The sequence below is a fragment of the Poromitra crassiceps genome (genome assembly GCF_964638095.1).
Source record: "Poromitra crassiceps genome assembly, chromosome: 16".
Classification (NCBI taxonomy): Eukaryota; Metazoa; Chordata; class Actinopteri; order Beryciformes; family Melamphaidae; genus Poromitra; species Poromitra crassiceps.
The window spans coordinates 16,156,555-16,171,782 of NC_139645.1; the positions used below are offsets into that span (position 1 = coordinate 16,156,555).

General features: G+C 45.7%; 1 protein-coding gene and 1 long non-coding RNA gene across 2 annotated transcripts in view; both read right to left on the reverse strand.

Annotated features, from left to right (window-relative positions):
• Positions 1 to 15,228, reverse strand: part of nav2a (neuron navigator 2a) — a gene marked incomplete at its 5' end in the record, with an annotated part of 855,299 nt that overhangs the window by 270,686 nt on the left and 569,385 nt on the right. The window lies entirely within an intron of this gene.
• On the reverse strand, positions 4,502 to 11,565 carry LOC310791038. Its single transcript, XR_014553416.1, has 3 exons — positions 11,464 to 11,565; positions 9,680 to 9,881; positions 4,502 to 4,618 (listed from the first exon to the last, which is right to left on the reverse strand). It is a non-coding gene; the product is annotated as an uncharacterized lncRNA (long non-coding RNA).

The window sequence follows — 15,228 nt, forward strand, 5'->3', positions numbered from 1 at the left end:
CATGCCATACTTCATCTGTGGAACCAAATGTGTGTGTGTGTGTGTGCAGAGTCGGACTTTACAATTAGGCAAGGTAAGGTGACCTACCATTGGCACAATTTTTTTTGATTATTTTTTACTTTGCACTGTTTCTTTCTAAATACCCATATGCTAAAATTGCATCAGAACGACAAATTCATGAATCATGGGTGTCTCGGGCCTAGTGCCGCTCTCTTGCATTAGAGTCCCAGGTAGGAACTCTTATGGAGGTGATGCCCACCCCATTGCGCCCTTTACCCATCAGTATCACAGGTAGAGGGCCGCCCCTCGAGACCCGAGGATACTGGCCATCTTTAGCCCAAGATGTCTGCCCTTCAGACTGGGGACCCAACTAGGAATACTGGGTATGGTCTTTGAGTACCTGAGTTGGTAAAAGATCGGTAGGGTGGAGGAATTTGCGGCATGGCCGACCATTCTTGTCTTGCTTTTCCCACCCCCCAGGATGACAGGCTCCTGGAGGACTTGGTCCAAGCGATATGGTTACTCTGCTAACTCACTGTTGCCCTCTTGAACCATGGATAGCATCAGAGATACAGTTGAGCCACTTACGACTGTTACCTCTTAAATTCTAATTGGCAAGAAGTGGAACTAGAATCTACCATAGCTACCAGCACATCAGGAGAAATACATCAATAGACACAGAGACTTGATGAACATTTTTCCATCAATTTTATTACCATACATAAACATCTTGAAACAGGAAGGGCTTTCTTTAATAATCTGTCAAATATTTTACCAACATTTGTTTCCACTACTCCACCTGCATTACCTGCTTGGGCAGGAGAGGTCCAAAGTCCTCCGCAGACACAGGATGTCACATGTTTGCAGCACATTGTCAACAGTTACATGTCGGGCTCTGTCACCAGCGCTGCTCCCGAGACGCAGCCCCCTACAGTTATATGAGCCAACCCGCACAGCTTAAGCGGACGGTTCAGCCGAAGCCCCGTTAAGCGCACTACTGCCATCTGTAGTGGGAGGGCATGGTTAAGTTGACTCCCACAGCACCCGTCTTGCGAGGCTCATAGTAACGCCTAACCACAGAGCCTTCAGGCCACAGATCAGGTGTATACATCTCTGCAACATCGTTACACTCTGCACACACTTTAAACGAGCTGTACCGATGGCCCCCAGTGACTATGCGTTCACAGTTAACTTTACGGCCAAGTTTGTCTCCAAGGTAGGCTGCTAGCGTCTGTGGATCTAGGTTCGGGGAGAACTTAGAGCTCTTAGAGAGCTTAGCAAAGACACTCACCAGTTTTGTCCGGACGACTCTAATGTTCCCTTGCGCACCAGTCCCAACAATAGGTTTAGCCCTCCTCAGCTCGGGCTTATCTCGCCGCTTCGGGTTACTGCCTCGCCCGAAATCCCTCCCTTTACTGAAAGTTTTTAGTAAATCAATAGTGCCTATAAGGGCTCTCTTGCTGAAAAGACGGGCCAGTTGAGCTCGACGCCATTCGGATGCACCAATGTCTTTCAAGAGTCTGTCATTCGGTCTGTACCATTTGCCCCTGGCTCCAAGCGGGAACCCTCTGATTGCCACCCTTCTTACTTGGGGCCACCTCTCTTTAAAGGCAGCAGTGAAGGGGAAGTATTTCTTGACTTTTTCGTTGTATGCTTTCTCTAGCGTGGTTTTGGACAATTCCATTCTGATGGTGACGTCTATCATTATTCCCTGGCTACCTTTAATTAAACAGAGATCGGGCACGCCCAGTTTCCCTTCCTCGGTCTGCAGATGCGGTTCCATGAATACCTCCCAGCCCTTCTTTGCGGCCTCACGGCCTAAAAGTTTGACGATCTTATCGTGTCTATCCGTACGGTTTACCTTTAGTACTTTGCATCTGCAGGTCAGATGTTTAATGGTCTCTTTGTATTCCCTGCACAATCTACACTTAACCTCCTTGGCGACCTCCTTGGCGGAGGTCTTTCGGCCTTTCTTGAGTGCAAGAAAGGTCGCCGTCCTAAGTTTGGCTGCCAGAATGAATTGGGATTCAGTCATCCCAAAGAGGGAGGGATTCCTAATCCAGTGGTTGCTGACAATGTCATTCCTAAAAACCTCAGTACCCTTGCCCGTCAACGAGACCCAGTTGTTGAACTCAGTTCTTCTCCAGTCGGGTATGATCTTTTCAAAGAGGTCTGAGCACCTCGCGACTTTAGAGGGGCTAGTAGGGAGGTCATAAGGGGTATTCTTCCTTTTTTGGGTTTTCTTGCCGGGGCTCAACTCCCCAGTGGGAGCTGGAGGAGGGGGTGGTGAGGTTTGGGCGGAGTCGTTTTCAAGACGGTCACAAGAAGCGCCTCCTGTAGCTACACCTGGGTTGTTCGTGGTCTCTTCAAGGAGCCCTTCAGAGATACTCCTACTGGGCATCGCTCCCGACCATTCTCTGAGTTTCACTATGTGGCTTCTCAAGGTAGTTTCGAGGGTTAGGATCCTAGTGCATAAGTCTGAGGAATTGGCTAGAGCTGCTAATCTGTTCACCTGAATGGTGGGAATCTGTTGAGCCATCTTGGCCAGCCCTAGTCCCCCGCAACTATTTCTGGCATAGAAGAAGCCGCTGGCAACAGTCTCGCTGAGACGTAACCAGCTCCTAACTGCCTTTCTGACAATTTTGTCGCACTTCTTGAGTTGGGGCATTTTTATCATCCCGTTGTCAGCTACATAGGTCAACCTAGGAATGCCATACGAGCGGAGGAGTTCGACTTTTTGACTGGGTCCCAAGAGGGTGGAAGAGAGTCTGTCTATTAGCTCTTTAGTCAACTTGCAGGGGTCTGGAACTACGATTCCCTTCCAGGGACTGAGGCCTACTCCTAGGTACTTCTCTGACTCTTTTGGGCCGATCAGGTGGAGTTCAACTCCTTTAAGTTTCCAGGGGGGGCTGTTGTTGATCACATAGCTCCTCTCTGCTCGGTCAATGAAAAAGCTGTGGCATTTTTGGGCATTAATCTCCAGGCCTGTCAGCTCACAGAATCTCTCAAGGACTTGAAGGTTTTTGTCCATACCCTCCCAGGAAGAGCTCAGAAGAGCGATATTGTCGGGAAAGACTAGAGCAGCAACTTTAGCATCTCCGTAAGTAAAACCCTTGCCTAGTTCCTCCAATTTGCAAAGGAGTGGGTTCAACGCCAGGCTTAACAGCAATGGGGACAAAGGGTCCCCCTGTTTGACACCAACTTTCAGGCTAATCTTTCCTGTGGTTTTACCGCATGTACCAACCACCGTGGTACAATTCTTATAGGAGGCAGTAAGGAAATTCAGCATCAGTAGGTCTAGTTCTTTTTGTCGCAGTACCTCTTCGATTAGGCGATGAGAGACTGAATCTTTTGCGAAGTCTATGAAGACTACCGCTAAGGGCCTGCGACCGCGTTCTCTTTTACTTAGCTTGATGACTCCCTCCAAGATAAGTAGATTCTCTGCACAGCCTGGGCCTTCAATAAAACCTCGATGCCTGGGGTTCAGAGGGCATGCCACTTCAAGTCTATTATTGACCACCCCCGAGAGCAATCTGAAGAATATGGGGGCTATGGAGATGGGACTCCATTGAGAGATGGCACCAAGTTCAGATATATCTTTAGTTTTAGGGATCAAGGTTGTTCTGTTCTTCTTGAGGCACGAGGGTACCTTCCCTGTCAAGAGAATGGCATTGAAGAGGCAAGCCAACTTGGTCGCCTCTGGGTCCCAGTCTAAGATTTGGCTCTTGGAGACTCCATGCAAACCCGCTGCTGTATCATGTAGCTTTTTGAGTACTCTTTGCACTTCTTTGGGTTTGATAGGTGTTTGCAGAATAGCATTGTCCGCTTTATCAAAGGGGGAGAATTGGCCGAGTCCCGCAAATCTATCCTCTGCCTCCCACTTACTTTTAAAGGCTTCTTCTACTATAGCAGGTTTAATTCTACAGCTCCTTTGCTTGCAACCATCAAATATAAGACTAGCCAGGCGTTCCTTGTCTTCTTTATACAGTCGTCGAAGTTTTAGTCTCTGTTGCAACTTTTTGTTTACGATCATTCTTGGCGTTACCTTAGTGCGCAAGAGACGTCTCCTGGTTTTCGGTTTAGTGAGGTTACGTCTACGGAAAAGCTTTTTAAGGAATTTGTTTATCTCTTTGCAGGTGGGAAATGGGGAAGCAAAGAGCCATAGATTGTTCCTATTCGGGTTCTCTAGTTCTTCTTTAATAAGTCCCCTAGCCAGATTGGGGGGATTGCCTGCCGGTAGTGATGTCCCTAAGTTTTTCAGGAAAGTATCCCAGGTGGAGTCGTTGGGAGATGACGGCACCTCTTTCGTAAGAGTCTTACAGACCCATTTTGCCTTATGCCTTATTTGGTATACGGTAAACCTGGGGAGGACTTTCCTGATCTGTGCGTATAGCCCAGGGTTACCTCCCTTATCGGATATAATTTTTCGGAGGGTTTCAACTTCTGCAGGTCGCCAGCGGCTTCTGGTTTGTTTCTTGCGAGGGGTAGTGTTGACGCCCCTCAGGCTAGCGGGGTGGGAAGTTGGCTGGCTAGGGCCAGGAGCCGAGCGGCTCATTCTCTCATCTTCCATCTCAGGCTGAATGTCAACGCCGGGGTAGGGCTGCTCAGCAGGAACCATCTAAAGGGCAGAGGGAGGAGATGAGGGTTAATACCCGTGAGAAACGGGGCCCTATTCAACTAGGGGAAGGTTAGCGAGTACCGGGGATTTCCCGGGTTTACTTGTTTTGTTCTGGCTGCCTTGGCGTTTGAGCAATTTGAAGCGTACCTCAAGAGGCGCTTTTTTTCTTGTTTTCTGGTGCTATATTCAGTCATTTTGGTTCCATTGGACACAATTTAAAGTAATTAACCATCGGATTTCAGCCTGTGGGAACTTGTAACATGGATGAAAAGACTTGGAAGCATAGCTTGGAAGCACTGATGGTAAGCGATTGGCAAACGCAACTTGTAGTCAGAAGCACTGATTCGCCACAACCCATGCTTGTTTCTTTATTTTACTAGGGATCTCGCGGGCTCGCCTGTCCTGCGGCTCACCTGTCCTGCAGCTCGCATTCGCAGCTCGGCCGCTGTGTGGCCAATGAGACCAGCATCACTGATGATGTCAGATTTATGACATCACTGATGATGTCACAGTGGGATTTATGGCATCACTGATGATGTCACAGTGGGATTTATGAGGGATTTATGACATCACTGATGATGTCACAGTGGGATTTATGATATCACTGATGATGTCACAGTGGAATTTATGACATCACTGATGATGTTACATCAGTGGGACAATCACAGTGGGACAGAGAAACAGACAGACAGAGCCCTAGTTCCCATTTATATACTGATGATGATGATAGTAACAAGCAGTGGAGGTTATTAATGTATCCAAAGGAGGATGGTCCTCCCTTATTTTTTAGAAGAGATGGGGGACTTTATATAATAATATATATATTTTTTTATAAAATATCAATCAAATGTGTTTTTTCTTAATAAAAATGCTTAACACATTGGGTGCCAGCCATGTTTTCATTCCTGTAGGTAAGTTGTGCCAGGGGTGTTTTTGACGATTCTGGCTCATTTTAGAACAGCCGAGGATTATTTTCTGTTAAGAATTCATGAACATCAATCATCTAAAAATAACTAATAGAATGTGTGCTTTCTCTGTCTAAAAGAGTTAGTTTGCAGAGTTAGTAGTTATGTAGATATTAGCCGTTGAGTACAGCATGGTTTCAGCGTCTGGAAATTTATTCAGAGATAAATGGCTTTTTGTGAAACAGTCACTTTAACCATTCATTTTTGGCATCAGTAAGACCGTCAGACATTCTAAACAATAGTTTTGAACAGTAATTTCCTCCATAACAACAGGAAACACCCCTCTCATTCAAACTCCTCCCTCCGTGTGTCTTCTCCTCCTTCCTCCTGGCTTCAGCGGGCGTGTCAGAAGCGCATTGTGCTGCCTGCCTGTCTGTCTGCGTGCCTGCCTGCCTGCTTGCCTGTCGGGCAAGACGAGTCTGAAATGGATATGGATTACTGTAAAATCGCGTCGCCATTTCCTTGAATGGCTTGCTTCCGCGGTGTGTGTGTGTGTGTGTGTGTGTGTGTGTGTGTGTGTGTGTGTGTGTGTGTGTGTGTGTGTTCGCGCGTTGCTGCGCGGCTCTGGGGGGAAGGGATCTCTGTCCGTTCTGTGTGTGTGTGTCCGGGCGAGGCGGCTGCTTTTGTGGCTTTTGGGTCCCGTGGCTGTGACTTCTCTCGGTCTCTGTCGCCACTTAGTGGTCGGTAAAATAGATTACACACATGCTCTTGCTGCAAATACTTATCTCGAAGATGTAAAAGGGGTTGATTGATGTCCCACTGTCAAAAAAAAAAAATCTTTATGTAAGACGAGTTAGTCCGTCCTTGGCACTTAAGCGCTGGATTATGTAAGACGAATTAGTCCGTCTCTGGCACTTAATGTGTTAAAATGCTATAACAACAGTCACACCTGTAGGGCACTGATGAAGCGGCATGCAGACAGAGTCTGTGCCAGTGGGTCTGTCCCTCAGGGGTACAATAGAAAAACATTACCCCCTAGGGCGTTTTATTTCCTCGGCAATTTATCTCATGCTAAATATGATTGGTTGAAAAACACATGCACTTCACAGGGAACAGTGAAGCCTAAACCTTCTTCACCAATCACTACCAATCAATTAATTTATTCAACCTAATTGGTTGTTGATTGGGAAGATCGGTAAGATTGACATTGTATTGTCCAATGACATACTCTTATTTCTGAAGGAGCAGCGGGCAAATTCCAGGAGCGGCGGTGCGCCGCTGCAAAACGAATCTAGAGGAAACAGTGACTCTGGCCTAAACAGCTGTCAAGCAGTAACAAGCAGTAACTATTACATCCAAATGAAGAATGGAGAAAAGATCAACAGGTCCTGGCTTGTGTACAGTGAAAAAAGGACAGCGTTCTGTTCTTTTGTTGCCGCCTGTTTGGAAACAGAGAAAAGATAACTCTGCTAAGTGGGGATGGTTTCAGCGCCATGGGAAAGATCTTTCAGCCGTTTTGAGAATGCATGAGAGTTCCGCTGAGGCCGAGCACATCACAAACATGGATACCTGGCGCAATCTATTACAGAAACTACAAACAAACACAGCTATAGATCAACTGAACCCAAGATCTAATTGCTCTTGAAGCAAAGCGCTGGAGAGAGATTTTAACACATTGACTGCCAGCCGTTTTTTTTTTGCTGTAGGTAGCTTTTGCCAAGCCGTTTTTTTGAGGATTCTGGCTCATTTTACAAGAGCCGAGGATTCTTTTCTGCTTGGAGTTTGTCAACACAAAGTTCACAAAAGTACTAATAGAATGTGTGCTTTCTCTGTCTAAAAGAGTTAGTTTGTAGAGTTAGTAGTTATGTAGATATTAGCCGTTGAGTACAGCATGGTTTTAGCGTGTGAGACAGGAAGCTGAGATAATCGCAGTTTTGTGAAATTCAATCAAACACGCAGAACAGTCACTTTAACCATTTATTTTTGGCATCAGTGAGAGATCAGACATCCAAACAATATAGTTCCGAACGCCCTCTCCTTCAAACTCCTCCCTCCGTGGGCGTGTCTAGTGGCTTTCAGCCTGCGTTTGTCACAAGTGAGTGCTCTGCTGCTGGGAGCCTGGCAGCGAGTTTGAGCAGCCTGCCTCCCTGGCAGCGAGTGTGGATACAGTAGGTCTCACTCGTCTCTTGGGTTTGAGAGCCCCGATGAAGCCCCGTGCGACTCTAGGCTTTATGCTGCCCACCATGGACAGTAGCCACACAGTCCATTTCTGGAACCCCCCACCGCAGCAGCGCGAAAGCGTCCCCGCCTACAGTATGAGAATGAGGCTTGTTCGTTTCTGACTGTAAAATCGCCAAGCCATTTCCTTGATTTCCTTCCTTGGAGGAAGCACCCGCGGGAGGCGGCTGCTTTTGGTTGACTTTATCTCTGTCGGGAGAGGACCGTCGCCACCTAGCTGGTCGGTAAAATAGATTATACACATTCAATACTTCCAATATCTCCATAGGAGACGCGGGGGGCATTGATCCACGTAGCACCGTCAAAAAAATATATATATTTTTTTTGACGACTCAACTCGTCGGTGGCAGTGAACAGCTGGATTGTGTTTGACGACTCAACTCGTTGTTGGCAATTAACGTGTTAAGAAGATGACTTGCAACTGTGAACCACCTGGCAGAGCGTAATCTTGCATTCCGTGGCCACTCAGACAAGTTGTTTGAGTCTGGCATAAATGGAAAGTTCCTTGGGCAAGTTCAATTGATGGCTGAGTTTGACCCCGTCAAATGGGAGAGCATTTGAGGAGAATTCAGGCACAAGAGCTCAGTGAGACTTGTTTAAGCAAGAGTATTCAGAATGAGCTCATTTGCCTTGTGGCAAAAGTGTACAGCTGATGCAATTGTAGAGAGAGTAAAGAAAGCCAAAGATGATGCAGTAATCATGGACTGCACTCCAGACCTCAGTCACAATGAGCAGCTAGAATCAGTGGTGCTACAAATTGTAAATTGTGAGCCCTCAAAAGGCGTCTCTATTCACGAGCACTTCCTTGGTTTTCTTTTGGCACGTGACACAACAGGAAGAGGCTTATGCGAGTCATTATTAGACCTGCTGCTCGCGTTCATGAAAAACTGTTTAAAGGAACACTCCGCCCATTTTCAACCAGCTTTGTATCATTAGAACATCAGTAGTATATCAGAAAACTGTAAACTGTTTTGAAGTCTGTCATTTAATTTGACAGTTATTGAGTGTTAAAGTGTGGACCAGTGACATCACTGGTCCACACTAACTCAAATTAATAACTCATTAACTCAAATCAACTCTCAATAACTGTCAAACATTCTGTCATTCATCTAGTTTGACAGTTATTGAGAGTTGATTTGAGTTAATGAGTTATTAATTTGGTAAATTGACCTCAGAATAGATGAAAAATGAATGGATTCTGCCTCTCTCCATGTGGCCATACCAGCGTTACGTAATGCTGTGCAGTGCGTAATGACACACTGGCGTTGTTATTAATGATTGAGTCTGATTTTAGTCGCTCATCAGTCACCATCACGTGTTTATGTCCAAACCATGTTATCGGGTGTGTGTGCAATAAAATGGACATCATCAGATAGATAGGTTATAGAAAATAGCCTATGAGATGACGACGAGTGTGTGCGTAAAAACAAGAGGTTTATGCCATGAAATATCGTTGTACTGTTCATCATGTAATTGTAGGCTAGTTATTTATGCCGCTTTGCTACTGTAACAACTGCATCCACAGCAACTGGCCAAACTAATGCCTGAAAACGCCATACTTTATCTTCTCGCTCACAGGCAGCGCCATCCACACACACAACTACAGGATTTCAACAGGTTTTAGAGCCTGGAGCATGCCATTTTCCTACAGATACCTATGCACATGGATCCGACAAACAACAAAACTGTAACGCATATCGGATCATAATCAGACCTAATGTGTGATTGATCAATCAATCAATATTATGGTCCGCAAGATAGGCTATAGTGGTGTGCGTAAATTGTCATTAAAGCAGACAACGAGCCTCATCATCATAAGCTTAAATATAATATTTTATGACTTTTGAAGCGTAAATGCGCTTTTTTTTTAATGCGATTTTCAGAAAACATTATAAACAAACGCCCCACAACCACAAACCTTTGGCTTGCCCGCCATGGGCACACTGTCATCCACGGGCACAGGCGGACTCCCCTCCACAGGTGGACTGCCCGCCACGGGCACACTCTTCTCCACGGTCGGACTCTTCACACGCCCGGGGAACCATTTTGGAGTCTCACGTCCTTCTGTAAAGTGACAGCTGCACACTCTAGACCAGGTACCGGGCTGCCTGTCTGCACGTCTGAAAGAAGAAAACAGCGTATTACATAGCCTACTGTACAGGGGGTGCAGGGAGTCATGATCTTGCAGGTGCATTTGGTTCAGCTCATTAATTGAAAAGAAAAATGGACTCCATGCATGTGCCGTGTAGGCGCCTTCCCTTGCCTTACTGTTACATAGAGTATAGACCCTTTTCACAGGGGCCATTTTCTGTCGAGAAGGCAGAATAAACACAGGTGCAAGCAAAACACTAATGAGGGTTTCCAAATTCCAATCATGGAAGTTTGAAACCCTCATTAGTGTTTTGCTTGCACCTGTGTTTACCCTGCCTTTTCGACACAAAATGGCCCCCGTGAGAAGGGTCTAGTGAGTAGCAAAATGGAAAATATTGTACTTTTTAGCTCCACTACATTTATTTTAACAGTGTGGTTTGTAGTTGCTAAAGGACTGACTGATTGATAGACCTCGAGAGGCATTTGTATTGGGGCTGTGCCATAAAATCGATACGGCAATATATCGCGATACTTTTTTCCGCAATACTGTATCGATATTTCAGAAAAATATCGTGATATATCGCCGTTATCGATTTTTTGCACAGTTCAGTGACACAATAAAAAATACTTTTTATTACAGTATGTTCAGTAACACACACAACACAGTAATTTTGACTCAATTTGTCCACTAAGTTATCAATATAAAGTGATGTACATATTATTACACTACCTGGGTAGTACACACAGCGAATTAAATTTTCAGTAAATTATGTAGAGTATTGCAATATATCGCAATATGTATTGTATCGCAATGTATCCTGATACAAACGTATCGTGACCCATGTATCGTGATACGTATTGTATCATGAGGTCCTTGCCAATACCCAGCCCTAGTTTGTATGGTAACAGGGAAGTCATCCTGCCCCAACATAGAAAATATATGAGCATTTTATCAATTATGATGCAATGTTGTTTAATTAAATTAAACAAACTGTATAATTACTTAGAATTTGTTCAAACTCGACCAGCCACTTTAATAAAATGCTGCACATTAAAATCATAGTGTACCGTTACTTTAGGTAGGCCTACATTTTCTGCTAATATGCCAATTACTTTTTTACTAAGACTTTTAATGCAGTACTTTTACTTCTAACAAGTGCAGTGGGGAACAGATAAAGCCAATCTGTCGTTGTCCCTCGACTTGGCTAGACGCTGTTAGCTATAACAGAGGAGTCTCACGTTGAGACTAACGTTATCTCTGGCAAACTCCATGAAGCCTTATCAATTCAACTTTATTCCAGACACTTAGGAAGGTCCATGGCCATAGAAAATGACACAAATTGCACCGGGGCTTGTTGGTAGGCTAGGATGCAGTATAAGCAAGGTATTAGGCACAAGTGTACACTCTGGAAGTTAACTTTAGTGAGCTACAACGCTAACTAACGTAACGTTACCTACTAGCTAGCGTTAGCCCTTTCAAGAACGTTGTAGGTCGGATGATTGGAATGTACAGCGTTCTGGAAAGGGCTAACGCTACCTACTACTAGTAAGCTGCTTGTCCCATGCAGCTCAGCTACGTGAATGCAAGGTTAAGGCTATGATGAACGTTACCTTATATATTTCAGCCACCGCTTCTTTGCAGACTCACTCTTTGGGAAGAGGTAGAAACGGCATTGATTGACGCCTGAACGGTGATTGCAATCTGGAACGAAGCACTGTCCCATGTCGATAACACTTCAAACAAACTACAATATATTACAACACTATTATTAACAATATAAACACTATAATAACGACAAAAGGTTCAATTCAAGAAGTTTAGGTTAGGTTGGAAACTTGGAAGCACACTTTGGAAGCCATGCCAGTTCTTCTTCTTTCAAGTTTCCAATTTCCGGCAGTGTAGACGCTACTAGGCGTACTGCCCTCCACAGGACAAGGATATAACTAACTCAAACACACTTCATAATATGAAGTGTACAACTCTGAATCATGCAGGAGCAGTGTTGGGAAGGTACTTTCAAAATGTAAATATGACTAGCGTTAGTTACTTTCATTTGAAAGTAATAAGTGACATTACAATATTACTGTCTGGTGTAGAGCTGGTGTAGAGTAGTTAACGGAACCAACACGGACACTTTTACGCAAACCCGACCACCTTTGTTTGCGGACCGAGTGACGTACTTCCTCCTTCCTTCCCAGTCATTTGAAGGAGGCTGATCGCGCGATAAGGTGAGTCGTTATTATTAGCACATATACGACAGTCTAAATATGTAAAGTTTCATATTAATATGTGCATGATAAGATGTCCAAATACCTTATGGAAGTACCTTTGATAAGAGAAAGTAGCACTGAAGTGCTTGGGCGACGGTAGTTTAAGAATGTGTGCGACTGCATTAGACGTATTTTTAATGCTGAAAAGCCCCATATAATAGTCTACTGCTTTGTCTCGACTGAAGATTCGGCGGGGCGCTTTTAACAAAGAATCAAGCAGCCATTTCCCTGATATGACAGTATAGACAATAAAACATGAAAATAACGTTAACTCGCAGGGTTCTGCCAATGTGCTTGGAGTTTGAGGGGGAGAAAGTCAAGTCCTGGAATACCTTGAAAATAGCAAAAAAAAATTAAACAAGGTGCTTGAAACTAAGTCCTTGTTTTGTTTTGTAATGTCTGTATGAACCCTTTCACCCCTCCCCCACACACACACACACAGCTCCAGTCTGGACAAGGTGAACCCAGAAGCCCCCACAGGCAGGTTTCGCCCGGGTTGCGGGAGACGTGTCGGTCATGAACCACTCTTTCGTCGTTTCGAAGAAAGAGTTTTCAAGGGTCCTTAGAGAGGCTCGTGGATCGGAGAGTGGTGGTGGCTGGCTTCAGGAAGTGTGGCCTCCACCCTCTGGACCCGACGGCGATTGACTGGTCGCGGGTCATGCCGTCTGGGCCGCGGCGTGGGACCACGTCGACCTCCACTGCACCACCACCACTCCCGCCAGCTGGGACGTCGACCTCCACTGCACCACCACCCCCGCCGCCAGCTGGGACCTCCACGGGACCGCCACCTTCATCTGCTCCGACATCTTCCTGGGCCGTGCCTGCTGCTGCCTCCACTCCCCTGTCCACAGTTGCCCCACCCCCATCCACATCCACAGTTCCCCCACCTGTCCCAGCAACCCTGGCCCCGAGTCACCCTATGTCTGCCCCTCACCCCCAGAGCCCACCTCCTGTCCCCAAACCACCTGCCCACACATATCTCTTCCCACCCCCTGGTAGCAGCACGCCGAATACCACCGGACCTGGCCCTCCTCCTGGCTGAGGTGAACTATAACCGGAACGCCGGCACAGTCAGGAGGAACATGACAAAGGCCAGGGTCCTGACGGCTCAGGGGATGTCGGATGCCATTGATGACCTGGAGGACCGTGCTGCGCGGCGGGAAGCCCAGGCTCTGGAGCGAAAGGACTAGAGAGCAGCAGCGGGCTGAAGACGCCAACCCGACAACCACTCCCTCTGCCCCGCTTTGCGGCTCCCGGCGCCCCCAGCCGCAGAGTCTCCCTCGGGCACTGCTCCAGCCACGGTCAGTGAGAGGGGGCGAACAATGGCTAAGTGGCACATGGCATTTAATTTGACTGCCTCCACAAGAAGGGAAAGCTCCGCTGTGGACGCTCGGGGAAGCCGAAGATCCCCAAAGCGAAGAGAAGCAAAATGACATTGTCGTTTGGGTGGGAAAGGGAGACCGGCCCTCAACCCCCTTGGCCCCCTCTTGTGCCCCCCACGGGCCGCGGCTGCCTGCCCCCAGCACCACACCAGCGTCCATTGCTAGCCTGCCTGCTCAGCACACTCCCCCATCTTTTGCTGGTATTTGCTTTGAATTCAATTCAAATATAAAAATGTAAGAACTACTGTGATGCATAGACATTATTGGGAGGCTGTATTTTCATGTTTTAATATAAACATGATCATTCTTTAGAGCCTTCAACATCAGGACGGCAAGGACGTGGTCTCCAGCAGTCCCGCCGTTCTTCCTCTCCCTCGCAAAGTAAATCCTTTATCTGTCAAAAACATTTGAACATTAGACATTAGACTTGATCAATAATAAACAATCACAATGAATAAACAAGGCATGCCTAAACTTTGTCTCTTATTTTTACAGCCCGCAAGCTCAACCAGCGTTCAGTGTCGTCCAGCTCCTCCTTGTCTGCTGGACCCACAACATCCACCGGTAGTGTGCTCCATGTTGACTGTTTTTACATGCAAACATGAGAATCAATAAGGACATTTTCTTAACTTTTTTCCTTTCTTTTTGTGAGAATAGGTCGCACCGCGGAGAAAAGCAAACTGGAGTCGCGGTGTGGCCGGTGCTGGAAAGAAGAGCCTCCGGAGAGTGCGGAGGGATTGGTGTTGTGGGGTCCAGTGTGCCAGCTGCCACAAATGGTTTCACGGCGTTTGTGTCGGCTGGGAGGAGGAGCTGGACGACGATGAAATTAACTACATGTGTTTTTGGTGCATAGAGGAGTAATTTTATTTATTTGCATTTTTTTTGTCCTGTCTATAAGTTCTAACAAATATATTTTTATGTTTAAAATACATGTTTAAAAATAAGTAAAGTTATATCAAATTTTTGTTTTTGTTTAAAACAAATGTTTTAAAAATATGTTTAAAATAAATGTTCCATCATTTCCTAGTCATCTGTCTTTGATTCAGACAATTCAATTATAGTCATAAACATTGTCTATAGGCATGTCATAAGTAATTCTGTGTGGATTACTGGCAGTGTATAATTGTATCAGCTGGTATTTTGTGAGTATTCTGTGTCAGGAAAAGGAGTTTGTGTGACACCATCAGTGATTTATGACATCACTGAAGATGTCATAGATATTATGAGATCATCAGTGATATCATAAACTATCAAACATATTATGGTGATGATGACTTGCCATGATGACCAATTGGTGACCCACCCCCCACGAGTCTGCGACCCAGGTCCCGAGCCATAGTTTTGGGTAACGCAATCAGTGGCTGGGTAAATCCAGAAGGAGGCAGTAATGTAGCCAGGCAGGATGCCAACTTTTGTAAAACACAACAGAAGAAAATCCCTGCAAAACGCCCGGGGGTTTGGCTCGCAGCTTTTTCACCAGCAATAATGTCACTTCCCAGACTGGTAAGGAAACAGATGATTGAATAAAACAAGATGTCTCCAGAAAGATAAAAAGTTTTACTTGTGGTTTCAGCCATTAAACTGGGTGGAAACAGCACTTGATCATTTGTAGCAGCAGTTGAAACATAATTTTGATAGAATATTGTCAAAAAGGTGGTTGGGTTTGGTGTCGGTGACGCTACTTATTACACTACTTTTGCATTATTTTCACCAAAATAACTGA